Consider the following 27,683-nt stretch of genomic DNA (forward strand, 5'->3'; position numbering starts at 1 on the left):
AAAGAAATTCAGCACCAAAGTCTAGCATCTGCATATCAAAAATAAAATTGGTAATACCACTTGATGCAATGTTTAGAAGAAATAGTCAATTAAAGCCATGTGAATTCAACCGGCGTCCTCTGCAGGCAGTAGCATCATGCAATTCTGCCTTCACAATGACGTGAAATTTTAAATGACAACTGTGCTAAATCAGGGAGCAGCAAACCCAGGCCAAGTTTAAATTTAGTAACACTGCCAGTTTACTGAAAATAACCTTCTCCATAGCAGATTCTCTATGAATTTCAGGTGACTGACTACTGGTGTTTCTTTTCTGTTCAGGGATAATCAGGTGCCCAGAGGCTCCGGTATTGGTGTCTTACCTTCTCCATGGCGTTTCTGGTATCTTCTTCTGGGGTCTCGTTGGCCAACCTTGAAATACGTGGAAATTAGAGAATCCACTGCATATAGTCTTCTTGGAAATTTCCATCGTATCTGCTCAGAACTTTCTGAATAAGCATACAGATTTGAAGGTAAGTGAATTTTGGAAGGAAATCACATTGCTATGTACCCTTAATTATATCAAAAGTGAATATTTAATATATTTTATAAAATATACAAAAGTTAAAAGCAGTTACTGAATATGGGGAAAATAGCCATCTATGTATAGTTCCACAGCAAGAAGGGAAAATAAAATGTAAACTATAAAAGTTGTTACATGCCATATCAGTGTAATTATAAGCAGGGTTCAGTGGTAAACTTTGATAACTGATCATCAGTTTCACACAAAAAGTCATGGTAATCGCAGCGGCTTTCAAATAGTAATGTGAGTGACAGTCACACGGTTGGGGGAGAGGGTCTGTAAAATTCTGATTTCCTGGGCGTATTTCACAGAGTTAGATGCACTGCACCTCAGATGTGACCCAGCAACCTGCATTTTATTTACGCACCCCAAAGGATCCTGATGAAAGTGGGTTTGGTCCTTTGGGAAATGCTGAAGTTGACATTCAAAACGATATACTTCTAATTGTCCAAACTTTATACTAAATGGGGTTTTATGTTTGTTTCCTTCAGCTACAAGAATAAATAAGGAAGGCACATTTAGCACAGAGGTGCTAAATTAGTGCTCCTTTTTTGATCCCCCAAACTGAAGTTCGTGCTCTCTGTACAGCTTTTTCAAGTTCAGTGTGATGGGCTAAGTCCCAGGAGTCCCTGTCTTGCTTTCAGAGTGAGCGTGTGCCCATTGCGGTCTTTAGCTGGTTCTCTATTTTCTGTAATGTTTTAATTTATTCAGATGTTTATACTTATTGGATCAATTCTAAGAACTTTCTAAGAAGACAGAAATAATGAGTGAATTACCAGGGTTGGCTAAGCATTTTTTCATTTTTGAAGTTTTTTTTTTCTTTTTTTCTTCATTTGGAAAACTCCGCATTAGATTTTCAAGAGAACAAATCTGCTTAACACACCATTAGCTACTCATTGTCCTTTGCAGATAAAAACTTCTAAATCATGTGATATCTTTATAGCAGGTTATATGCACATTTCTTGAATATCACCTTATTATATTTCCTTATCTCATTTAGCAATTTCATCGTTATTATGTGCAGTTTAAAGTTTATGTAAAGTTTGCTTTTTTGCTCCAGTGGTAAAGTGATTAGTAGAGGCAGATGCAGAACTGAAATTGTGATGGTTCCTTAAAGGTACAACATGATCCTATTTCTTAGTGAAGAGTGAGATTTTTAATTAAAATCCTCCGGTTGAATTTCAGGCTAATAGACATTTTTTTTCTCTCTCAATTTTTGTGTGCATGTGCTCATATTGTAAAGGGTTTCTTGTCAATAAAATATCAAATGGCAAAAATAAATCCTTAATAAAAAAAAAAAGTATATCCCCATAGTGGCAATTAGCTACACATATTAGTTATTAGTATTACACAAATAAAATGAATATAGACATGCATAAAACAAGGTAGCACTTTCTTCAAGTAATCTAGACAATTACAGAATTAGATTAGCTGTAATAATGAATTTTCACATCCATTTGTTGTCAGTATTGTTCTCAATAGGCAATGCTCTCACTGCCACATCTGATGATAAAATCCTAAAATTTGTAGCACCCAAACTGTAAAATCCTCAAGTAGGTACCATACAAGTTTATGATTCAAAGAAGTTCTCAAGTAAGATTTAATAAAGCTTTTAGTGCAAATCTTCTGTAATACTTTTATTTCAGAGAAACATAGAAAAATACTCTTCTGCCTTTTTTTTTTTCTTTTCCTTTTTCCTTTGCAGAGGAGCAGGTGGAAAGAGAATGAAATAGTGTCCTCAAGTGAGTCACATTCATTATCACAGGCATATTTTTCTGAAGTTGTGACTCCCTAAAGAAAACTTACTGTGCAGTTTCAGGGAACCTGAGTGAGACAGGCTCCATACTCAGGAGGCAAATATACAACAAAAGAATAAATTATAGAAACTCTGTTAAAGAATAGAAGCATAAAGTTTTAGAGCAGAAATGGACCATTAAGTTCTTCCTAGTCTGGTCCCCTCATATATAATCACATGTTTTTCTCTTGCAAGCTTGCTGTGTAAAAGGTTAATACAAAGAGCAGTCAACATCTGTCTGGCAAGGTGTGACTCTTTAACAAGGCAAACCTAGCAAATGTTTTTCAATAATGATTTTTTGGGTAAGGAAGGCCAGAAAGAAATTGTCATCCAAGATGAAGGTTGAAGAAGTAAAGAGAGTACCTGAGTTCTTATTAATATAATTCAACTTAAAATCGTTAATTACTTTCATTGTCAGTAGATAATCTTTCATGTCATTAATCTAAAAATGAAAACAGCCAAGTTAAGTCTACTTTAGGTTTGTTTTTTTTTTTAATTTATTTTTTAATTATTTTCAACATAACAGTATTCATTATTTTTGCACCACACCCAGTGCTCCATGCAATCCGTGCCCTCTCTAATACCCACCACCTGGTACCCCGACCTCCCACCGCCCCCCGCCACTTCAAACCCCTCAGATTGTTTTTCAGAGTCCATAGTCTCTCATGGTTCACCTCCCCTTTGGTCAGCTTTATATGGAACTCTGATATCAAAGGAGGAAAAGAGCTGAAGTCAGATACAGCTGTAGAACAGTAGAGCCATCTGGGGCCATTTCGTACAGGAGAAAGATTTACTGTGTAACAATCTCTGGAGAGTGTTAGCGTTATTATGAAACAGTATAATAATGATATTTGTGAGATACCTGAAAAGATTAAAGTGTGTTTATTGTTCTCAATTTAAGAAGTTGCTAAGTCATTAAAATTTATGTAGTAAAAGTATAATTATTGATGTGGGTGAAATACTCATAATACACTGTAAATGAAAGCAACAAGTTACAGACCATGTTTTGATGTAGTCCCATTTTTATTAAAAAAGCACCAGATGTATAGGAAAAAAATTGGAATGATATATAGCAAAACACTATTAATGGTTATGTTCAACTGATAAATTATGTTTGATTCTTACTGCTTTTCAGGGTATGTAAAACTTTTTCTAAATTATGTATTATTAATGTAATTTTAAAATATTTTTCAAGGGTTGGGAAAATATTCAGTTATCTGGGAAATTTACTTTTATAGAACTATAAGGTAGTCCTGATAACCTTTGTTTAAAATAGCCATAAAGCAAAGCCCTTGCATCTTGTAGTTTAAACTGATTTAAATGTGAGGATAGTACTTCCAATAAGAGAAAATGATTCTTAGATATAACTCTTCATTTGTAGATATTGCAAGACACTAAAATTTTCAAGTTTCTCTCTTCATTAAATACTGGTAACTTCCAATTATGACAATTAATTCCTTGGAATTATCCTTTATTTCATGTATCAGATAATTCCAATGTGCTTTCAAGAATTTTTCCGCTATAATAGCTTTCTCCATTTAGAGGATAATTTTATATGTTTGGTTACATTAGTGTTAATACGTCTTTGTTCTTTAAATCTCCAGTGTAACATACGGTTAGTCTCACCATTATTACCACCAGCTGCGGTTGGCCTATGATTTTGTTCATTCTGTCTGAATCCAAAGTAATTAGCTCTTTAGTTTAATGACAATATTTGTTAATGGGTTTTTAGGGCCAAATTCTGCTGTTAGAGAGTGGGTGGTGTATTTGAAGATAGAATCTGGCCCTTATGTTTTAAGCATAAACTGTGTAATTTGATTTCAAAATGATGGTTTAGAGAGTTTGGTGAAAGAAAACTAAATCTACATTTATCTGAAGTTCCTCAATTTCAAGAAACAGAAAATGAAAGTGACAATTTATGTAATTATGTAATGTAAATGAACAATAAACCCACTGAAAATTCTCTAGTACAGCTATCCTGCATGAGTCACTCCATATATAGTTAGAATGAGACATGAAATAATAATTTTCAACCAGACATTAGGTAGATTTTTGTATGTCATGGGACGTACATTAAATTCTTTAGGTGCAATGAAACAATTTTGATCATTGTGTCTTTTTTAGCTTTATTGAGAGATAATTGATTTATAACATTATATCCATTTAAGGTATACAACATGATGATTTGGTACACATATATACTGCAAAATGATTACCACAGTAAGATTAGTTAACATATCCATCAGCTCACATAAGAGAGAAGAACTTAAATGTTCTCACCACACACAAAAATTGATCATTGTATTTTTGGAGGAGTTGGTGAAAGGAAAAGAACCCTTGCCTGGCATTCTCTGGGGTTCAAGGTCAGGCTCAGCTTCCTGGCAATGGCATGACCTTGGAGAACTCTCTCTACCTTTCCTTGGGCTTCAGTTTCTTCATCCTAAAATAAGACCTTTGCAGTAGATGATCCCAGAGGTCCCTTTTTTCTCTGAAAGGATTACTCTAACTTGCTTTATTTTTTTAAGAAGTTTCTTTTTTTTTTTTTAATTTTATTTTATTTATTTATTTGAAAGAGAGAGAGAGAGAGCTCAAGCAGGGAGAGCAACAGAGGGAGAGGGAGAAGCAAGCTCCCTGCTGTGCTAGGAGCCTGATGTGGGGCTTGATCCCAGGACCCCGAGATCATGACCTGAGGTGAAGGCAGATGCTTAACCCACTGAGTCACCCAGGCCCCCTATAACTTGCTTTTTAAAAGATCACTTGGGTACGGCTCAAGGAGGAGGGCAAGGAAGATGTAATTCGTTACTGAGTAACAAATCATTGAGTCTACTAAAAAGGCTTTTTGGAGACATTTTGGCCTTTAGAACTCTCCTTCAATGACTTGGTACTTTTAGCCTAGATTGGGAATTTATGTGGCAGGGACGACAAGCTGCTCCTTTGGAAGTTCTCAAGGAGACCAATTTTCACAAAAGTTACAAAAAGAAACAAAACTCACCTGGTTACAGTTGAGATATCTAACAATGAAATAAAATACCTTAGGGAGATCATGAATTTACTGTCATCATAGGAAAGAAGTGGGTCCCAAGGCATATATGACCAGCCAAATTACCGTTCAAGTGTAAAAGCAAATATTCTGAGCACAGAGGAACTCAGGAACTGCTCTTACCGGTGAGCCCTCCTGGGGACCACTGTTGGAGGACAGAGTCCATCAAACCAAGAGGTGACTGCAGAATAACCAATCCAATCATGAGCATTAAACCTATGTCACCGTAAAACTAAATCTGAAATACGTATGTCGATGAGGGGGACAGAGCATACAAGTATAACGTCCTACAGAACTAAAGCAACCAACAAAAATTAGGAGGGTGCAACAGCAATAAGTTGGTGCATGCAATAAGTTGGCTTATTGCTTTATTCTCGATATCTAGGCATCAGTGGATATCCTTTAAACCTGACAAATCAAGTTATAGAAGTATTTAAGAGTGCAAAAAAAAAAAAAAAAAAAAGACACTGAGAAGTCATGCTGTTGTCCAACACTGGGCCAAAAAGAATGCGGAGAAGAAAGAAGAAAAGAACTTCTCTGTACTCCTCATCAAGAATGAAAAACATTCTAAAGATGTAGAAGATCAAGGTTATTACATGAAGTTACAAACTCCATATGTTGGTTATTACGTGAACTTACAAAGTTATAAATTAGAAGAAAATATGCACCCTATTAAATATGCTCAAGAAACTATATATAAATATTAAACAAGGCAAACAGACCATATAATGATTTTCAAAACCTTTAACAGAACACGTAAAATCTTATGAAAAAATATCCTGTCATATCCTTCATATTAATACATGGAATACATTTATTTCTTTCAAAGAAATTATTAGTTTCAATTAGATCACAGTACAGAACTAAATTCTCAGCTTGCATACAAGGATGGGTCCAAAACAAAGTTATTCAAAAATTTGAAAATGAAGGTAGGCAAAAGCAATCTAAAGACATTACGAGTTAGAATCTTAGTATGAGAAAAGGCGAAATTTAGAAGACCCTGGCTGGCTCAGTGAGTAAAGAATGTGACTCTTGGGCTTGTGGGTTCGAACTCCATGTTGAGTTTAGAGATTACTGAAAAACAAAATCTTTGAAAAAAATATTTAGAAAAGCCAAGGTGAAATTTAGGGCCAAAAAGCATTAAGACAAAAGAGGAACTTTGTAGTGAATGATCATATAATGAACATATACAATTGCAAATAAATAATGGTTTTCAGGGCTACCATAGGAGTTTGTTCAGCAAATAGCCCTAACTTCTAAAAACATCCCAAGAAGTAGCTGTTGTCCACATTTTAGGTGTTGGACTAAGTCCACAAAGTCATCTTCCCTGTTATAAAGCAAAACACTTGCATTGAAATTTAGTTTCAAGAGAAAATATATTTTTTAACGATTTTATTTATTTATTTGACAGACAGAAATCACAAGTAGGCAGAGAGGCAGACGGGGGTGGGGGGGAAGCAGGCTCCCTACTGAGCAGAGAGCCCGATGCGGGGCTCGATTCCAGGACCCTGAGATCATGACCTGAGCCGAAGGCAGAGGCTTAACCCACTGAGCCACCCAGGAGCCCCAAGAGAAAATATTTCCATGTCAAAGACAAAACCACCTATTAACCAAAAATCAAGTACTTGCTTATGACAATAATTTTTTCATTATCAACGTAAGGGAGTTTCGAGTTGCTTGTCTTTGGGAGACAAACAAACCAACTATAGCTCCCACTAAGACTGTGCATGTGTACGTTAAACTTATTTGATTTGAAGAACAGTGGACTGTTCCTCTTCCTCTCGCCCCCAACAGGTATTCTTAACAGCAGGATATAATTTCAGAGTTTTTGCCATCGAGAGGTTTCTGCTGAGCAAAAATTTTCATTCCATTTAGGAACGCAGATTGTAACAGCTTCCCATCCTCCTCGAAGCAGGTTTCTTGTTCTGCAGACTCCTGAGTCCAGTAGGGCACGTCTAGGTAACTCCAGTTCCAGGTTAACACGGCCTCCAAGCATCGTCCCAGCAACACAACTTAGTTACCATGCAAAGCCGCTTAGCCTCACAAGTGAAATGGAATACAGTTAAATAGCTTTTCTAATGCAATCCTATTTATAATAAATGCAGAGTGGTTTATGATGGCAAACTTTGTAGAGCATGAAAAATTATGTGGGGGGAAAAAAAGCTTATTTTTTCTGACCTAAAATTGTGAAGAAATGTCATGTATGCTAGCAGGTGACACTCCTATTAAAATAAAAAGAGAAAAACACTCAAAAATAAAAATGTAATACAGTGGCCTTTACGATATATTAGTTCAGCAAAAGGATTTAAATGAAATGATTATATTTCAGAATACCATTTTATTCCTAAGGAGCAGAGTTTTTTTTTTCTAATTTACATAAATTTTCTCCAGTTTAATTTCTTTCTCTCCTACTAAGCCTCAACTATGTGGGCCAAAATTTTTTTACTTTTGTTTGAGAAAGTAAAGATTGCTCAGTTCTCGTCTTTTGTCTGCTGATATCAGAATAACCACCTCTGTAATAAATGCAAGTTGAACTATGGAAACCACACATTACTAAGGTATTGGTCTTCTCCTTTGAATAAGAACATTCTAGACAGCAGTTCCATCAAGTTGGCTAAAACCAGACAGAGGAGAGGAGTGTCTGAGCCGGTATTTTACAACCACAAACTGTCCTACCTCCATGCTCGTGCCCAGGTTCTTCTCTCGTGAGTAAGGTATATAAACACCAAGCCGTGACCGCTGTATTTTCCTCGTGTCTGGTCAACACTGCCAAGTTTAAGGATTGATTTTTTTTATAACAAGGGAAGTAAATGTCCAGCCAAGCCCAGTATGAAATTTAGAAACTACACTGGCTTGGAAAGTATTTGTTTTTTAAGCATAGTACAGTGATTCCAGTGAGAAGGATGCCCTGTAGCTGGACAGGTTATAATCCAGTGCAAACTTCATTTCTTTTTCCATTCAAAGAGTCTTTGGATAATGAGTACTAAGTACCAGGCAGTTTTAGGACTTAAGATGCAGTAGTGAACAAAATGTGGCATTTTGGGAAACGGGGGACATGCAGACAACACTAATGAATTGTAACAAGTAAGTGAATTATGTCATAGCATAGAGACTCCACAAAGGCCTGAAAGGAAGAAAAGAAAAGGTAAGACAGGCAGGGGGGTAATGACAGAACAGAGGGCATGGCAGTGGGACCACATCTGATACTTCTGTATTAGGACCAGCTCTTCAGGAGATTTTTCTCTATGTTCAGTCTGGCTGACTTAAAATCAGAGTATGTGGATCAGACTTGGAGGGTAGAATCATTCTTCGATGACTCTTCCAAATGTTCTTACGTTAATGACAAGCCTCCATGCGCTGGCACTCACACTTAAGAGCTTTACCTTAGAGTTTAGCCAAACTAAAGCAGTCGACCTTGTGTGTTACCTAAGTGTTAGCCCTGGAGTTCTTTGCCCCGGTTTTGTTACGGGTGATCTAATCAATAAATGCCCTCCAAGTAATGCCGTGGAATTTCCAGGGTTCAAATGATGAAGAATACAAAATGACATTAAATTTAATTTTTTTGTCTTTTGTCCTGAAAGCTTATGATTTATGGAGTGACTTTAAATTATGGTATCACTGTAACCATAATTCTTGTCAGGGATGTTAAGCAATGCCACATTAGTCCAAAAAGATCCAAACATCAGGTAAAAATATATTAACTTTTAGAATTAATCTGGATTTTTGGAAATATATAGTTATGGACACTTGAGATAAGATTCTTACTTGAGTTTCAGAAAAATGAGGATTGAACTCTAAATTTGAGTGCTTATTTATTTATTTATTTATTTTTAAAGATTTTATTTGTTTATTTGACAGAGAGAGATCACAAGTAGGCAGAGAGGCAGGCAGAGAGAGAGAGAGAGAGAGAGAGGAGGAAGCAGGCTCCCTGCTGAGCAGAGAGCCTGATGCGGGACTCGATCCCAGGATCCTGAGATCATGACCTGAGCCGAAGGCAGCGGCTTAACCCACTGAGCCACCCAGGCGCCCCTTGAGTGCATATTTAAATGAAATAACCTATATGGGTGCCTGAGTGGCTCGGTCAGTTAAGAATTTGCCTGTGGCTCAGGTCATGATCCTGGGGTCCTGGAATCGAGTCCTGCATTGGGCTCCCTACTCAGAGGGGAATCTGCATCTCCCTCTGCCTTTCCTCCAACCCCCCAACTTGTACTCTTGCTCTCTCTCTCTGTCTTAAATAAATAAAAATCTTAAAAATAAATAAATTAATAAAAATGTCAAAAATTAAAGAAATAACCTATAGTCATTTTTCATTTATTCATATTGTGATCCCACTTGAAGAATTATTTTCACGTTGATTCTCATATACTATCAGTGCTTAACTACCAGTGCTCTCGCATCACAGCCTGTATGAGCTGGAAGGGATCCCAGAAATTGTATTCCACCTGCTTACACTTTGCAGGTGTGGAAACGGAGTCCCGAAGAGGGACTTCATTTGTGCGGGCTAGATGGTATGTCTAGGAAGCCAGTTAGCGGGAGAACAGGGATCAGAATCCTTTCTTTAAAATGCAAATCAAGTATGTTTCCAGGTACATCGCTCTACCTGAGATTTTCCAGTGGTTATTACTAAAATAATGTTTCCTTTAAAATAAGGAACACTGACCAACCATACCTTTGAATTCCACAAAGTCCTCTTACCTGTAAGTGTGCCTGAGCTCCCAGAATGGCCTCCTATATTTGATAACCCCTATACCACTACCAGAGGTGACTTTAAAAAAAATTAGAGTAATCTTTAGAGAGTTTTTCTTTAAAAAAATAAGTGAAATTATTTATGAAGTCTTGAAATTACTTACCTATTCATCAGTATATAAAGCACAAATGAAGTACAACTGTATTATTTTTCAGTGAATTGTGGAAGGAGAAAGTTATAAATAGTAAAATGCTGAGTTTAGAAAACAGTATAAGTAGCATCTGGGCCCTAGGTCCCTTGGTGTCTCTAGGAAATGATACAGAGTCATGTGCAAACTCTATGAACCCTCAGAAGGGAAAAATTATGTAACTGATTGGAAAATAATTCCAGTAGATTTAATAGAGCAGGGTGGCAGTATATTCAAAACACAACAAAAAAGCATTAAAAATTCTTTCTGTTAAGCCCAGGGAGTTTCATATGAAAAAAATATATATATTAAACAATTAAAGCAGTATCAGTTAATTTTCTAAGACAGCTTCTACTTTAAGCATTATAATACATCTTAAAATGCTGTACATTTGGTTCTTGTAAGTTGATTCTAAATTTGCTTGAAATGAAAGATATAACCATGGTTTTATATAATGACAAAATTGGGGTTTCTCAAGGCACAGAAAAGAGTTTTCATAGGCATTTCCAGGCATATCATTTATTAAACCGATATAATTTAAATCTTAAGTAAATTAAAAAGTATGTAAAGCAGTAGGTACAAGGATCTAAATGATTGATGATGATGATTATGAAAAACAGCTGTAAATACCTAGGGTCCAGCAGGCTTAATGAGTACTTGTGAACTTATCAAGGTTTTGATGGTTTTGTCTGATAGAGAATGAAGTTAACTGTACAGTTTACCCAGTTTTTACTTGTTACTGTACACTTGTAAATCCCCTAAGACTGAAAATCTAAAATCTGGATCTTCTATCTGTTCTGATATTCAGAACACAATTCAGTTAAAGTCTTCTCTAATAGGTAAAGTTAATTGGAAATTATAATTTAAAACTACATCTGGTTCTTATTAATGTGATGGCTGATTATTAGTATTCGAGCATTAAGCCTTTTAGACTAATTGTTTAATATTTTCAACAATGACAGAAAAGGATGTTTAAGAAAACACAAAGCTAATATATTTCAGATTACCAAAGAGGGAGGAAACTGAAAATAACTGATTTATGCTTATTTTTGATTGATTGGATTCATTTTGTCTGAAGCCTTTACTGATGTCCTTGGAAATGTCTATCCCTTTTTTCCTTTCCCCCTTCCATGAATATTTATGTGATTTAGAAGGCTCCACGTTTTTTGCATATTCTTTTCCCAAAGGAATGTGGGGTTTTTTTTTTCCATTTTTAATCACTTCTTAGATGAATTGTTCTCTGATAACCAAAGGAGTTAGTGAACCAGCTTTCCCTTCTATGTAAGCCTAGGTGATCAGAGTGTCTTAGTTTGCCTCTTAAGGTGAATAAAATTGAATGCACCTTTGCCTTTCATTGTCTTTTCACCCATTATGTAAATTGGTAAAAATAAAGTAATATGATTGAAAGTATGGTTTGACAGACAATATCATGTAATATAATATTCAAATACTTATAAGCTAGAAATAGTGCCTCAAGGCACCACATTTATTGTGAATGAGCATTTGCATTTACACATTTTTGTCTAGAGTTCAGACTTGCATAATAAATCACTTACTGTGGAAAGTAGAATTGTTTTCCACAGGGTAACAAAGAAATACCGAATGCAGTTTCCTCCCACAAAGAGCTTTCAATCTAATTGGGGAAGTGAAAACACAGAGGCAAAAGAAGGAAGTCAGATTACACCGAATTAATAATAATTAGGAATTCTATATGGATTGAGATGGCCATTATAAATTCTCTTTCTGTATTTTATATGTAAATAGTTCGGTGCATACAAAAACTTATGCCCAAAGTTCCATTCATGTGTATTTCCTAGTGATTTGAACTCAACACAGGCAATTTAGGTGTTGATTCCGAACAGGGATCAAATAATGTCATCTTGGGACACCTGGGTGGCTCAGTTGGTTAAGCAGCTGCCTTCGGCTCAGGTCATGATCCCAGCGTCCTCGGATCAAGTCCCACATCGGGCTCCTTGCTCAGCAGGGAGCCTGCCTCTTCCCTCTGCCTCTGCCTGCCTTTCTGTCTGCCTGTGCTCGCTCTCTCCCCCTCTCTCTCTGATAAGTAAATAAAATCTTTTAAAAAAAAAATAATAATGTCATCTCAGGCTAGGCCTAATCAAGGTATCCGTTTCCCATTTCTTCACGGTGTTCTGTGTGAATCCCAGCTCACTCCCAGCACATCAGGAGAGGACATCATTCTTTCAAAACTTAATACCTACTGAAAGACTCCAAACCCTTTCAACCAAGCTTTCCTCTTTTCCAAAAGTATCAAAATTTTCAACACTGGGGTTTTGAGTATTATTTCTTTTCTGAAGGAAATTATTCAAACCAATATCTATCTGAGTAAATGTCAAGGACATTTGTCACTGAAGCTAGAGCTGCTTACTTATTCAGGTAATAAAATGAAAATATTCTTTCTGATTTTGTTTTCCACCTTGGCATTGAAAATCATCTCATTTTAACTGGGGTGGGGTGGGGGTTTTCCCATGTTGTCCCTGGTGAGTGGTGGGAGCCATCCCTGAGTGGATTAAGAATATGGGAACTCTGGAATCAGACTGCCTAAATTTAAATCCCTAGTTCTGCTACTCACTCTCTGTGTGACCTTGGACACCTTCAGTTTGCTAAGTCCCAATTTCCTCTATGTAAAGTGCAGATGGTAATGTTGCCAGTATCAGAGAACGACTGAGGCTAAAAGGGATGAGTCATGGAAATACTGCGTAAGGCTCGATCGCTATAAACTAGTCACATTTCTACTATCCCACACGGTTTCTCGTCTCAAAAATAAAATCTTGAAATGCAGCACTTTGAACCCTGACCGCTCCTTCATTTTCATTGTTTCCATAAACTTGGAAATGAAGAAACTATATATAACTTTATATCATCCTACAGCTGTCTACATATTATGTACATATATATATAAGCATCCAGGAATTGTGAAAAGATTCCGTAAGATTGTTTAATGGGATATTTTTGCTCTCAGGATAGTGGTTGCTTTAAATCTGCAGCTTTGGAGCAGGATTTAAATGGCAACTCAATGACTTTGTCATCATAACCACATAAAAGGTCTGGCAAGATGCGTAAAACCGTGCATATGGGCATGGTTGGCAAGCCCTTTGAGTTGAAATCGAACCCTCCCAACAAGTTGTTTCATCAGACGGTGCCTGGAAGTGTTTGCGTTGTGCTGCATGGCGGTTGGCTTTCCAGCAAAGCCCGTGAGTGGTGAATGTGCGCCGTCAGACGAGTGTGGGGCAGGAGACTGTGTCCCTCCAGATTGTTGAGCAGCTGGAGTGAGTCATGCTTAACTGACACTTGACAGCTGTCCATCAGCTTTTAATCATGAGAAAAGCTTGGTGACGCGGCAGCTGCCTTCAGCACCGGAGAACCAAAAGAGAAATCCAACTGCCTGAAGTACCATAGCTTCCCCCCCCACCCACCACTGCTAGGGGTGGGCAGGAGTGGGAGAGGGCTTTCACTGACTCAGGAATCTCTCTCTGGCTAAAAAACAGCAACCTTCGGAATCCAGGGAAAGAGCTCTTTAGGAGCACTGCACTTTCTTTTCCTTTTTTTCATTTTCATTTCATTTCCTTTCCTTTTCCCCTTCCCTTTCCCTTTTCCTTTTCCCTTTCCTTTCCTTCTTTTTCTTTCGTCTTTTTTTAAAATGGAGGATGTTTCTTTTCTCTGCTTCTGGATGCCCCTGGGAAGTTTTTCTGGGCCTGTTAAAGAGTTCATCAGTGACCGTGTTGGCTGAATAGACTAGCCTGTGTGCACACATTAGCCCGTTCTCTAGCTCCCTGTTTGTAGATCATGAGACAAAGGATATGAGATGGGGGGCTATACCTGTGCCTGCTGTCGGGTAGATAGGCTGAGGAGTGGTACCTTCCTTTTAGCAAAGATTAAATGTATCAGTGGAATGCCTCCTGATCAACATCGGTGAAGGTTTGCTTACAATTTGGGGCCCACAGAGTGTAGGGGAAAAAAAAATTGACAGTCTGCATCATAACCAGAGGATGCTGGTTTTATTTGTGCCTCATTGCACTGGGCTGTACCAGACATTGTGAAGAGACCACGGCAAGTTAACAAGTCGCATGGCTGCATGCGTGATTTGATTTACTCCAGGGTCTAGCCAGTGCATTCAGCTTTATTTGTTAACCTAGCAGAACATTATTTATTAATGAGTTCTTCATGCTTTATTAAGCCTAATGTCAAAACACCTCTGTGGGACCCTACTAGGCATGTTTTCCCTTTGTGCTAAGACCTTCCAAAGAAAAATGAAAAATTATGCAGCAGTGCTCCGGTTAAAACCCAACAGATATCAGTTCAATTTCTCTTGAACCTGTCAGAAGCTATTTCTGGATCTTTGTGAAAGATCTGAAGCTAATGCAGGGTAGAACTGAAATTAAGGAATTTCAGCTGTCAGTAATTAGAGTCCCTTCAAAACAAAGCAAAGCTTCTGTGGCCCCAGGAGATGAGTGGACTCTTTGGCAGGCAGAAGCTAACAAGTGCAGTGGGTTGGTGGGGGGCGGGGGGCGGGGGGCGGACACAGATCCAGTCTCTACAGTACTAATGAGAAAGTGTCAATTTGGACAGATACCACAATAATTTGAAACAAAGTGAAATAACGGCATATCTGAGTCATAAGGGGAATGGGCACGATTCTGAAATATGCTAGGACTCTTGCAGTAGGAACTGGTAGGAAAGGAGAAGAAGCCTTCATGACCAAGGAGGGCAACCATAGGGTATGACAGCATGAAAAAAAAAAGCACTGACTTGTCAGCTTAGCCTTGTCGTGGTTTCTTTCTTTTTTTTTTTTTTAAGATTTTATTTATTTATTTGACAGACAGAGATCACAAGTAGGCAGAGAGGCAGGCAGAGAGAGAGAGAGGAGGAAGCAGGCTCCCCACTGAGCAGAGAGCCTGATGTGGGGCTCGATCCCAGGACCCTGAGACCATGACCTAAGCTGAAAGCAGAGGCTTTAACCCACTGAGCCACCCAGGAGCCCCCTTGTCGTGGTTTCTTAGAGGAGTGGTCACAGTAGAGCCAGATAGGTTATCACACTCAGGAAATCCAGGGAGCTGGAGATAGCAAAGAGTAGGTGAGTTGTGGTATCATGGTATGGGGCTTCAAGGACATACTGTCAGTCACTTGTAGGGAGAACCAGATAAGAAGCCAGCTGGGATTCAGGGTTCCAGGCAAGAAGATTGGCGTTCTCTGTCCCAAGTCTCTTAACAGAAAGCTACAGGACAGAAACCCAGGTGTTGAGAGGCAGGGAGGAATTACTTGAGCTCAGTGATCTGTGCACAGGACAAAGGACAGATGAGGTCTGTTTTTCATGAGATCTGACAACAGTTTTGCTAGATGCTGAGACTGAAGCTGCATCTACCCTTCCGGCTGGCCACCAGGGATCCCTGCACCATGATGAGCTCCAGTGATTTCTGCTCTTGGCACCTGGGGAAGATGGGCTCAGATACAGTATCTGCAAAGACAGTTCTGTGTCTTACAATTCTGCAGTCTTGCCCTCTAACTTTTATAATAACTTGAAGTTACCATAGCACACAGCTCACTATTTCATTACATAGATTTTGTTACTATTCTTTCTAATCCTTTCTGGCCCATAGTTAAGTAGTAATTATTGAGTTCCCATCATGTGCTACTGGGAATAAAAACATGTCTCAGTGACACTTCCTTTCAGGAAACTTAGGGCAGAGTGAGGGAATACACATGTACAAATGTGATGATTTTATATGGTAAAAAGCTGTTAAGGTCATAAAGGGTAAGGACAGGCTGAGGAATTGTCACAGTTTGGAGGAAGCCTAGTAGTAGGACAGCTCCATGCAATGTGGGATCCTGAATTGGATCCTGGACCAGAAAAAGTACATTACTAGAAAAACTGATGATACCCAAATAAACTCTAGGATTTAACCATTTAAGTATCGTTGCAGTCTTAATTCCTTCATTTGCCAATATGGTTACGTGAGAGATTCACATTCGAAGAATCTGATTAAAGGATATATTGGGAACTCCAGACTTTCTATAAGCCTAAATTCATTTCAAATTAGAAGCTTAAAAATGGATACATCCTATAGTGAAGGAGTAGATTAATACATTCAGATGTTCCGAGAAGGAAAAAAGTTACTTCCAGTTGACAAGATAAATGTTCATAAAGGGGCACCTGGACATCCAAGGATAAGATAAGGACATGTCCAGGGAGAGAAAATCAGGGTGGTGGGGCAAGACATGAGAATAGGAAGAGTCCTGGGAAAAAGATAGATAAATAAATAAATAAATAAATAAAAGCACTGCTATCAGTAAAATGAAGAGCAGTACAGCCCATGAGGAAGGCTTGGGATTTAGTTACAGGCAAAGAAAGAGGCAGTCAAGTACATAAAACAGGGAAGAAGCTTAGTGGGCAACTTGACGGGGTTGAGTTCACCACAGGTTCAAACTGAGTTCACCTCAGTTCAAACTGAGGTTGTGAGGGAGGAACAGAGGTGGATTGGGAGGTCAGCGAGGTAAAATTGTGAAAGATTTTGCATGCCAACCAAGGGGTTTGGCCTGATTCTCCTAGGCCACAAAGGAGCCCTGTGTTTCAGCTCGTGCCCCAGGAGACCGTAAGTCCTTTACAACTGGAAGTGTATCTTCTCCTGAGATACCTGCGGACAAGCATATAGAGGAAATAGCCCAGACGGGCACGTTATGAAGGAAAGGGAGGGCGCTGCTGAGAAGGCCGGCATCTGCAGGCCGGAAGACAGACAGATGCCTCGGAGAGAAGCTGGAAGGACAAAACAGCTAACCGAAGGGCTCAATGAACCGACTGTGGTGGACAAGCGAAGGGAGTTAAAAACTCCAGGCAATGTATTGCTTAAATGTTCAGAGATAGAGAAAATCGAGAGTTCTTCAATCAAATTGCAAAAGTAAACATGTCTAATTAGAAGCCCCCCCAAAATGTTGAATCATATTGAAAATGATGTGTAAAAGAGTTTGATCCAGTTCATGTACTTGTTAATAAGAAATCATAAACCGCTACCACCACTTTTGTTTTTCCCACCAGGACTTAGAGCATGTAAAGTTGGTGTCGTGATCTTAGGGTTCAAGAGGAGGAGTGATAGATTAGAGGGGTACCCATTGCTCTGGTAGTGTCAGTGAGAAAAGAGCACAAAACCATCAACAACATCATGTACCTCCCTCCCTCCTGCATATCCTAACCCAATGCCAGAAGCTCCCCCTAGGGAAGACCAGCAGAAGTTTGGAATATCCACTGTGACCATGATAATGATTTTGCAGAAGACCAGGCCTGCTGTCTTTGGAAGCAGCTCTGTGGCTCCTGGAGGGGAGACTCCTGCTAATTTGATGTGTAACTCCTGTTAAGCCCCAGGTAAGCAAACAGCTTACCAGTTCATGAGGAGAACCTCCCTTGATACAGATAGGTTTGCTCTGGGATCAGTGAGAGGCAGTTATAGACCATACCCGCAGCCAGGCCTAAAATTTTGAATTCCAGTTGCCAGTTCTCACATAAAATCGCTCCAGAGTGTGACAATATGTCTTTCTAACATATTTCCCTTAAGACTGCAAAATAATGTGGGGGACATAACCTATGCACATGTCACGGGAGGGTCTTTTTCTCCCGTTCATTATATCTTAGATATTAGCAATCCCTTTACATGATCTTTCAACTATTTCAAAGCCTCTGAGCACTTTGAGTCTAATTTGGATTCTGTTTGATTCTTCTAGCTTCGTCTGTTACGCCAAGTATTTTCTGTACCACAACAGTGTCATAAATGGAAATAACTTTTTGGTCCTTCTGTGTAATCCAGAAATGAAAGCTGGTTTTTAACACATTTCCTACTGACGTATATAAAGTTAAACACTTGTCTTGGTAAATGAAGTCTTTATTTTGTAGCATAATATTAAGAAATATATTCATAAAACTCATTAAAGAAAGCTTCTGAAGTTAATAGAAAAGAAACTTAGATGGGGATCATATAAAATGTTGGTGTAATTTATCTTTTTTTTTTTAAGATTGTATTTATTTATTTGAGAGAGTGAGTGAGAGAGAGAGCATGAGATGGGGAAGGGCCAGAGGGAGAAGCAGACTCCCCGCTGAGCAGGTCGCCTGATGTGGGACTCGATCCCAGGACCCTGGGATCATGACCTGAGCGGAAAGCAGAAGCTTAATTAATTTAGCAACCAGGTGTCCCTGTATAATTTATCTTTAATTTTACTGTGCTGAAAGTGATTCTAGAATGGGTCTTGGGAGCCAGTGGCATCCTGGAAATCAGATTTGCAGATGGCATAAAAAACTGAGGAGTAACTCCTACCGTGGAAGTTAGCATCGAGGCTGAGGAAGATCTCTATTGGCTATAGCACTGGGCCAAATCTGGGGAAATACCATGAAATGAGGATAACTGAAAAGTTCCATTTTCCCGTCAAAAGAAAAATAAATAAGCAAAGTGCCTTGGGAGGAACTTGAAAACACACATGAAAGATAATAGCGTTCATTTAATTATTAAAAGTATGAGTTAGAGAGATGATATAATTGCCTCCCAAAAGCTCATATGACCTTGGATTTGATTTGTAGTAAGAGTATTTGCAGAGCAAAGCAGATGACAGCCTCTCATCCTCGAGGTGGCACACACGCAAAGCCATGCCTGAGAGACGGCATGGTGCTTGGAGAGCTGTACTCTAACTGGACCAGAGACAACGTGCGTTCAGAGCAGGGCACCCGGGACTGGGAAAGGCCAAGGAAATAAAATACAGTAGAGGACCAAAAACAGTCTTGAGTATTTGCAGGCTGCATAGGGAATGTGGAGTAGAGGCATAGGACAGAACAAGGGGGAAAAGGTAGAAGACACATGTCAGTCTTTTCTCAGTTCAAGTGCAAATTTTGTAATTATTGCAGCTGAGGTGCCTTCAGGTAACATGTTGTCCCTGGATTGGCGGGAGCCCATCCTGGCTCACCATGAGAGCTGAGGGAGCTCCACCTAAATGGCGCCAGCCTGTGTGGTCATGGCTCCTGGTCTCTCTGAAGGGCCGCAGCTCTTGGTACCTCTGAAACTGCAATCGGAATTACACAGAAATGGCCCAAGCCATTTGGTTCATCTTCTTAGGAATACATCAGGTGCTCCATCTGCCTTCTGGAAACGTAACGGAACATCAGTTTAACTTCTACAGTAAGCCGTTCAACGCAGCCCCGCGTGAACCACTTCTGTCACATAGTTGGTGTTCGCCTTGCCACCACTTTAGCTGGAGAGGTGTTGGTGGTTTTCTTGTCCATCATATTCTCAGCAACAAACGTAGCCGCTGTGATGGCTAAAATAAGCTAAAATCCCTTAAGACATGAATTGTGATCACAGAATTTTTTTTATGCATGTTGTTGTTCATTTTATTGAAGGCCCAAGACGACAACAGGCTCTTGCTTTCCCATTAGGCGATGAAAATGTGGGACATACCAAGGGGGACACACAGAGCACTGGAGCTACGGAGTCCCTTCTGCCCCCACAGAACTTTTGTTTCCTAATTTCAGTTTGTAATTACTACTCGTAATGAATATTTTATCCAAGCATTTTAGCAACCTTTCTGTTTTATTCCATCTGGTGTCCTCACAACACCATCTTGACATTTTTGCCACGGCTAATGTATCCATTTTGCCACCTAGGTCTTTGACAGAAAAATCGGAGACCATCAACCACCTGGGCGTGATGACGAAATTCTATGAGAATGATAGGTTCTGTGGATTTTAAAGATAGGTCAAAAATTCTCTTTATGCTATTCCTTGAGAATTACCTCGAAAGGAGGGAAAACGTTGGACTTCATGCCGCTGCTCTCCAACTTCATGCTGCTGTTCTCCAAAGTCACTCACCTTTGTTCCTACTTTCTCTTTCCCCCTTCTTCCCTTTCTTTTGCTTTTCCCCTCCTGATGCCCCATCGGTCAGTATTTGAAGTTACATTCTTCAGTGGATATTTCTAACCAACTTAAATTCAAACTTGCACTCCAGTTCCCAGCATAGAGGATTTCAGAATAAAGACTGGAACAGGAGCAAGTTCTTTTCCTCATCAGGGTGAACAGCTTTCTTTTCATTACAATGAGTACCCAGAATCTGAATCCCAAATTATTGATTCCAGGGCCACTTAGTGAGTTGGTGAAAAGAAAGACAATACTCAGTAGAAAGGCTGAGAATGCACAGGGAGAGAAAATGTAGGACGGGGAAACAAAAAGGAAAAAATGGGCTCAGAAGAAGAAAACGTTTGAGAATTATACGTGGGGAACATATTTTAAAAAGAAAGTTATGAAAGAGAAGATAGACAAGTTTTTTTTTTCTTCCGTAATTATAAAGGGAATTAGGAATGCATCTTTTTTAAATATTTAAAATACATAGTTAATAATTCTCAAAGCAAAACAGTGCCCAAATTTAATGTATGTTTTTAAAAAGTTGGTTTAATTGAATTGACTCAACTGCAGAGAAGGTGTGGTTTCACTGAAAATCAGAATGAAAGAAGGAACATGACATAGATTTCAATTTGGCAATAATGACGTGATTCTGAAAATCTGTGCAGCCCGCATGATCTCCCTGCCCACAGTTCCAAATTACTGTAAATTGGCTAATTGATGGGCTCTCTTGTGGGTTTTAACTCCATCGTCCCTGTTTGCCCTTAGCTAAATCCACTGTATTCATTGCCCAGGAATATTTATTGAGCTTAGTGTAGGCCTGTAACCACCAAGTATAAACCTGGCACTCCTAACCTAAAGTTGGTGATTAGCAGAATTTATCAGCTGACCCCAGGGCAGCGCTCGCTTGGAAACTTCCTGCGAATGTGTATACAATATTGGGGTTCCCGCAGTTTTCAGAAAGAACACGTTATCAGTGCCTTGACAGTGCACTTTTGAGGTAGGGAGGTTTTCAGTTGCTGTAATTCCTTATTATATTAAGTCACCATTATCTCTATTGTTCATTATGCACTGTTTGGTTAACTCTGAAGTGTTCAGTGATCCCTACTTTTATGAATAGTATGTTTGACCTATAACTCACAGTAGCTATACATTAAGACATGTTATATGTTGCAGTTCAAAGATGGGTCATTCCTGCAACCTCTTACTAAAGTAGGTATTTGCACAAACTCCCCTTCAGAAATTACATAGTATAGTATAGTACAGCATAGAAAAATATAGTATAGAATGGTAAGCTATAAATGTAATAATATTATGCTGCTAGTATAATTTATTATACTCTAATTATAATATAGTAATTATAATTACTATATTATTTTAATTACTATATTATAATTATAGCACTATAGAATAGTACAATATAGTTTAGTAATAACATCATATAATGTGGTATGATATAGGATTGTTATCACCAAGAGTATTTTTTCCATTAGGAAGTGGAAACAGGTGATCTAGGTGAATGATGGGGTCTTTTCTTCCTCCCAAAAGGGCTGCCTAAAACAGAGCTGGTTTAAAATAAATAAATAAATAAATAAATAGAATAAGAGCCACTGAGTTATAGTACAGCATAACCTGAGCAGATCTCCGGAGCCTGGACTTACTCGGAATGGTTGGCATAAAGCAGAGGGAGTGAGTTATCCTCACTATTACTGTCCTTAGGGGAGCCCAGTAGGCTGCTCTAATGCAGCTGTTTGTGCCTCTGTATTTCTAATGAAGTGTTTTGAGACCCTATAGCAGAGATAATATTATTTTTATTTTAATATCAACTGGTACCTTTTGTCTACAAGGCAAAGTGTTTCATCTGTAATATTTATTATCACCTAGTCTCTGGTTTTGTTGTTGAAAACTACCTGAGTAGGTTTTTTTTTTTCCCCCACCACTTTTAATTAAGAAAATATTAGGAAGGAAGCAATAATACGAAATTGCAGAATTATAAAAAGGAAGCTCTTACAGCTAAACTTTAAGATACTCTGAGGGGCTAAAAAAAAAAAAAAGAGCCACCAATGCTGGGTAAGAAAAATGTGTGACAATGGAAGTATGCAATGTGATTTACTTGGCTGGCCACTGTGTAGGAGAATAAATTCTATAATCTTGCCAAAACCTGAGGGCAATGGGAATTGAATAGCAATAAATAACCTTATTGGGAAGAGTTGAATGTGATATACTGTATCCTCCAGCCTTTATGCAGGAAAATTTCTCATTGATTAGAGCATCAGACCCAAAGTGCACTGAAGACGAGATAATTTTTAATATACTTCACAATGTCCTTTCCGCTCCAATGCCACGGCCTCCTCAAACTTTATGAGCTGGGGATGGGGGGTTGGATGGAACTATGTATGCAACTCCAAAATCTTCAGCCTCTTTCAGGATTAAATAAATTCTATAGCTAATTTTTTTCCATGTCTTTTCATTAATATTCTTGTTCCGTTCTGAAGTCAGTCTTATACGTTTATTAATGTTATATATTTAATAACATCTTAATTACTTTTATTTGACCAGTGTTTTAAAGTTACAAGCACTTTTGTGCATCAACTTATTTGACCCTTACACTATTGCTGTGTTTTTAGAGAGGGTATTATTTTTCATTCAGAATTAGAGCGGTTATGTGACTTGCCCAGTCACATGTAGTGAGTAGGGGCCAGTCTGGGGCTCAGCATCCGGGTTTCTGCCTCCCAATATTTAGTTGATAACAATTTTGTCCTATGAATTATTATAATTTATATGATTGTTTCATTTCTGCTGAAATGTCTAGTTCCATCCTATTTGTATTACTGAGCCATATTGTAGACTACTAAAGGGCAACTTGCTTGCTTCATTCAAGCAGTTGCTCTTTTATTAAAAATTTGTGAGTATTTGAGCTTTGTGTATTGTGGGGGGAGAAAAACAGACATTAGAAATTGCCCCCAGCGAGTACACAGTCCACAGGAAAAGCAGATAAACACATAGGCTCACTACAATACCAAAACCATTTGTAATACGATAAAAAATATATTTAGTCTTTGTTCCCCCTTCTGACCATTCTGGAACAAAGCTCTTAAAACTGTTGGAGTTTTCTGGGTGACAGGACTGTCTCCATGTCTGCTAATAATGACTAAGGGGGGAACAGGGAGCTAGAAAAACTAACCAAGTGATTCAGTGGTTAGAATTTTCACCCCACCCTCACAATGCCAAGGGAGGGGAGAGGGCCTGGAAACTGAGTTCCATTCCAATGGCCAGTGGTTTAACTAACAATGCCTATGTATGAAATTTCAATTAAAACCTGAAACAAAGCTAAGAGAGCTTCAGGGTTGGTGAACACAGTGATATACTGGGAGGGGCAGCACAATGGGAGAGAGCACCCCCCCCCCCATAACCCTCCCATTTCGTGTCTTATGCATGTCTTCCATCTTGTTGTTCCTAAGTTGTGTAACAAGTCGTCCTGAGTTCTGTGAGTCACTGTAGTGAATACTGAACCTGGGGTGAGGGAAACCTTGAATCTGAAACCAAGTCAGACAGAAATGTGGGTAGGTTGGAGACCCAGGACTAGAGACATGCATTTGAAGTGAGGGCAGTCTTGTGGGACTGAACCCTTAACCTGGGGCGGGGTTGTGGTGGCGGTTGGGGGGTGGGTGTCTGTGCTAACTCTGGGTACGAATGCCAAAATTGAGTTGAATTGTAGGATACCTAGTTGGTATCAGATAACTGAAGAATTGATGATTGTTTGCAAAAACCAAACACCAGTGCTCCCCATGTCTTCTATAAAATACCCAATGTGCCTCGGGCATTTCAGAGTGTCCGTGGGCAATGCAGTCATCTCTCTTTCACTTTGCATGTTTGTTCGCACCATTTGTGCTGTGTACTTACCAGTAACTGCTAGTGTTTGCCCCCAAATTGTTTGTGCTAATCATATTCTATATACTTATATATTTTCATTGAATATTTAGTAATCTTAGGAATATAAATATGAAGTTCAAAAGTAGTTTCTGTGAAGGGCATTGGGGTGGCTCAGTTGCTTAAGCGTCTGACTCTTGATTTCCGCTCACGTCATGATCTCAGGGTCCTAAGATTGAGCCCTGCTTCAGTGCAGAGTCTGCTTGTCCCTCTCCCTCTGTTCTTCCCCTCATTCACACACACATTCTCTCTGTCTCTCTCTCTAAAATAAATAAATTTTAAGAATGTAGTTTTTATGAAAACTTAGATGAACTCTTTTTTTTTTTTTTAAAGATTTTATTTATTTATTTGACAGACAGAGATCACAAGTAGGCAGAGAGGCAGGCAGAGAGAGAGAGGAGGAAGCAGGCTCCCTGCAGAGCAGAGAGCCCGATGTGGCGGCTCCATCCCAGGACCCTGGGATCATGACCTGACCGAAGGCAGAGGCTTTAACCCACTGAGCCACCCAGGCGGCCCTTAGATGAACTCTTTAGGAAAATTCACTAAAGGTGAGTTGCAGAAAATTCTATCGAAGTGGACATGAGCAAGACAACTCTAAAAGACTGAAGAAAAAATTAAAATCTTAAAAAAATCGAAATACAACAATTCCTAGAATATAAAATTACCCAAGAAATTATTCCAGAATATACATATAAAATCACTTTGAAAAAGCTAATTATGTAAGTATGAGTTGTAGTAGAAAAACTAAATTTAAAAAATTAATCAGAAGACATCTCCAGTCAAAATTCCTCACAAGTGTCTTCAAGGGTTTACCTTAAAGCAATGAAATGAATTTGTAGATGAAATCTGGGTTGTGACCTACCGAGGAAGAAAATAAAGAACACCAGTCACCAGACCCACATTCAGAAGCCCATTATCCTCCTTTAAAAGATGATTTATGCATCTTCAGTTAAAATGAAGTGTGTAAAGTGTGCTTTAATTGTCCAATCCATACCTTAGCCAAATAATCAACCAACCATCAGTTTGGATTATAAAATGAGAGAATTGAGCATACCTCAGCTTCATAACTCAAGTCTTCCTTCTGTTTTGGGTTAAGAAATTGAAGTTATCACCTGAGAGCCTTGCATGTAGTGTCAACATTTAAATTATTTGCAACACCACTTTGTCAGTAGGGATTTATGACCCCAGTTTTTGTTCAGGAGGAGTTAATAAGCTCCTACTCAGTCGATTACTCTCAGGTTGACTTTCAAAGAAGAGCATAACCCTCAAGTTTTTTCCTTCCCTTCCCCTCCCTAAAATAATTTATAAAATAGTAGAGCTGTCTGAATCCACCAAAGTCAGCTTCATTACCCTGCCTCCAGGCTAGCTTCTCCTCATTGTGCTAGACTGTTTAGAAATGTACTCTAGACGTATGATTTCCTAGGAGATGATTTTGTGATTTTGCTCATTAACCTATAAATGAACCTGACAACCAGCCTATTGAGATTTCTTTTTGTTTGTGCATCCGATCTTCATCTCACCTACTGCTGGCTTTAAACTCTAATTTTTTTTAATTTGTTCAAATATTCACTGAGTACCTCCTATGTGCCAGGAGCTCTATAGGCACTTGGAATATAACGGTCTTTACCTTCATGGTACTTAAATATTAGAGCTGGGAGGAGAGTCAGAAAATACCAATAAACATAAAGGATAAGTACATTACCTCGTGTATTAGAAGGAAGTAAGTACTATGGGTAGGGGGGATGGGGTAAGACACAGCAGGAGAATGGGGATCAGGAACACCACAAATTGGGAAATGAGTTGCAATTTTAAGTAACGTGGTCAAGGTGCATTCATTGAGAAGGTGATGTTTGGGTGAAAAGATTTGAAGGTGAGGAATGTGGTCATGCCAAAGAAAATTCCAAGTAGAGGGAGAGGTCGTTGCAGAGACTCAGGTGGGAGGTACCTAGCATGTTTGAATAGCAAGAAAGAAAGTGCCTGGATGTGTTCAGAGATAACTTATTGAAAGGACTGCCAGTCTAGCTACATGCTGAGAATAACTGGGCAGCAGAGAGGCCAGTGGTAAAAACAGAGAGACTACTAAGAGGCTATTGGAATAACCAGGCAAGAGATCATGGTTTCTCACTCCTAAGAGATGTAGGATAGACCGTGAGGAGTGGCCAGTTCTAGACATATTTAGAAGGTAGAACCAATAAGATTCTCTTAGCAGAAGTGGAAGAAAGGAGTCTAGGATGACTCCAAGGTTTTCTTGACCAAACAACTAGGAAATGAAAAAATTACCATCAACTGAAACAGAACAGCTGCTTTGAGGAACAGGGTGTGGATGAAAGATACCGTCTCGTACTAGATATATTGAGTTGAGATGCTTATTAGACATCTAAATAGAAATGTCAAGTCAGGAATTGCCTTATGGATCTAAAGTTTGGAGGAAGAGTCATCAGCATGTAAATTGCTCTGCTCTTAGAGGAGGTGAAGATGAGCCAGCCTTTCTCAACTAGAGTTTCACAAAAGAAGTAAGCCTTCATACCTTAAAGCTCCCTTGTATGTAAATAAATTAAGTTCTGTCCTGTGTATCAAAAATGGTACTGGCTACATAGCATCCTTGAAAGAATGGAGGAATCTTCGTTTTGTGTTTTGTGTTTTGCTGTTCAGAGGAGAAAGGCTGCTTGGGATACCTGAGCAAATTTAAGTTCTTGTCTCTTTTACAAGCAAATTTTCTTAATTCTTATTCTTTTTTTTTTAAAGATTTATTTAGAGAGAGAGTGAGAGAGGAAAAAAAGAGCTAGGGGAGGGATGGAGGAAGAGAAAGAGAAATAGACTCCCCGCTGAGCTCAGAGCCAGACACAGGACTGGAGCTCATGGTCCTGAGATCATGACCTGAGCCAAAACCAAGGATCAGATGCTCAACCAACTGAGCCACACAGGTGCCCTTCTTAATTCTCATTCTTAAAATAATCGGGATCTTAAGATATTTGAGTCATTTTACAAAACTGTAGCTAGAATAGTATCAACCAGTCCTTCCTAAAATGTGTCCAGTTTTAAACTGGTGTTCATAAAAAGTGTGTGTGTTGTGGGAGTGGGGGGTGGACGGGGGTAGGGCTGATAGCTCAGATATGTATGGTGTTGAGGAAAATTAATTAAAACAAAATCTTTCTAACGACCCAGAAATTCTCTCCAGAAGGGTAATAGAAGAAAACATGTTTGTTTCTAAGTAAGCCTTAAACGAAAATGTGATACGCACCACTGGCAATCCACTGAGAGATTGCAAAGACAAAAAGGAATTGTATACCCCCCTTATGTAGGCAAGCAGATACAACCCATTACACACATGTTTTTAAAATAAATTAGTCCTCAAATCAGAGGACTTGACAGCACTGTTTTTCACACAAAGTTTATCCTACCTTTAACTAGCATCTGTGATTTTCGCCTCCAGCCATGATCTCAGGGTTGTGAGATCAAGCTCTGCATCAGATTCCTTGAGATTCTCTCTCTCCTTCTCCCTCTGACCTTCCCCTGCCACATTCATTCTCTCCCTCTCTTTCTTTCTCTCTCAAATAAATAAATGCATCTTCTAAAAATAAAATAAAGAGAGAAGAAATGAC

The 27,683-nt window shown here is 38.8% G+C and overlaps 1 protein-coding gene across 1 annotated transcript in view; it reads left to right on the forward strand.

Moving 5' to 3' along the window:
* Nucleotides 1–307: 307 nt before the first annotated feature.
* Nucleotides 308–27,683, forward strand: part of HS3ST5 (heparan sulfate-glucosamine 3-sulfotransferase 5) — a 155,524-nt gene continuing 128,148 nt past the window's right edge. Inside the window, exon 1 of the mRNA XM_032338780.1 lies at nt 308–509. The gene's annotated coding sequence lies outside the window, so the exon portion shown is untranslated. The remainder of the gene's footprint in view (nt 510–27,683) is intronic.

The sequence above is a fragment of the Mustela erminea genome, chromosome 4 (assembly GCF_009829155.1).
Source record: "Mustela erminea isolate mMusErm1 chromosome 4, mMusErm1.Pri, whole genome shotgun sequence".
Classification (NCBI taxonomy): Eukaryota; Metazoa; Chordata; class Mammalia; order Carnivora; family Mustelidae; genus Mustela; species Mustela erminea.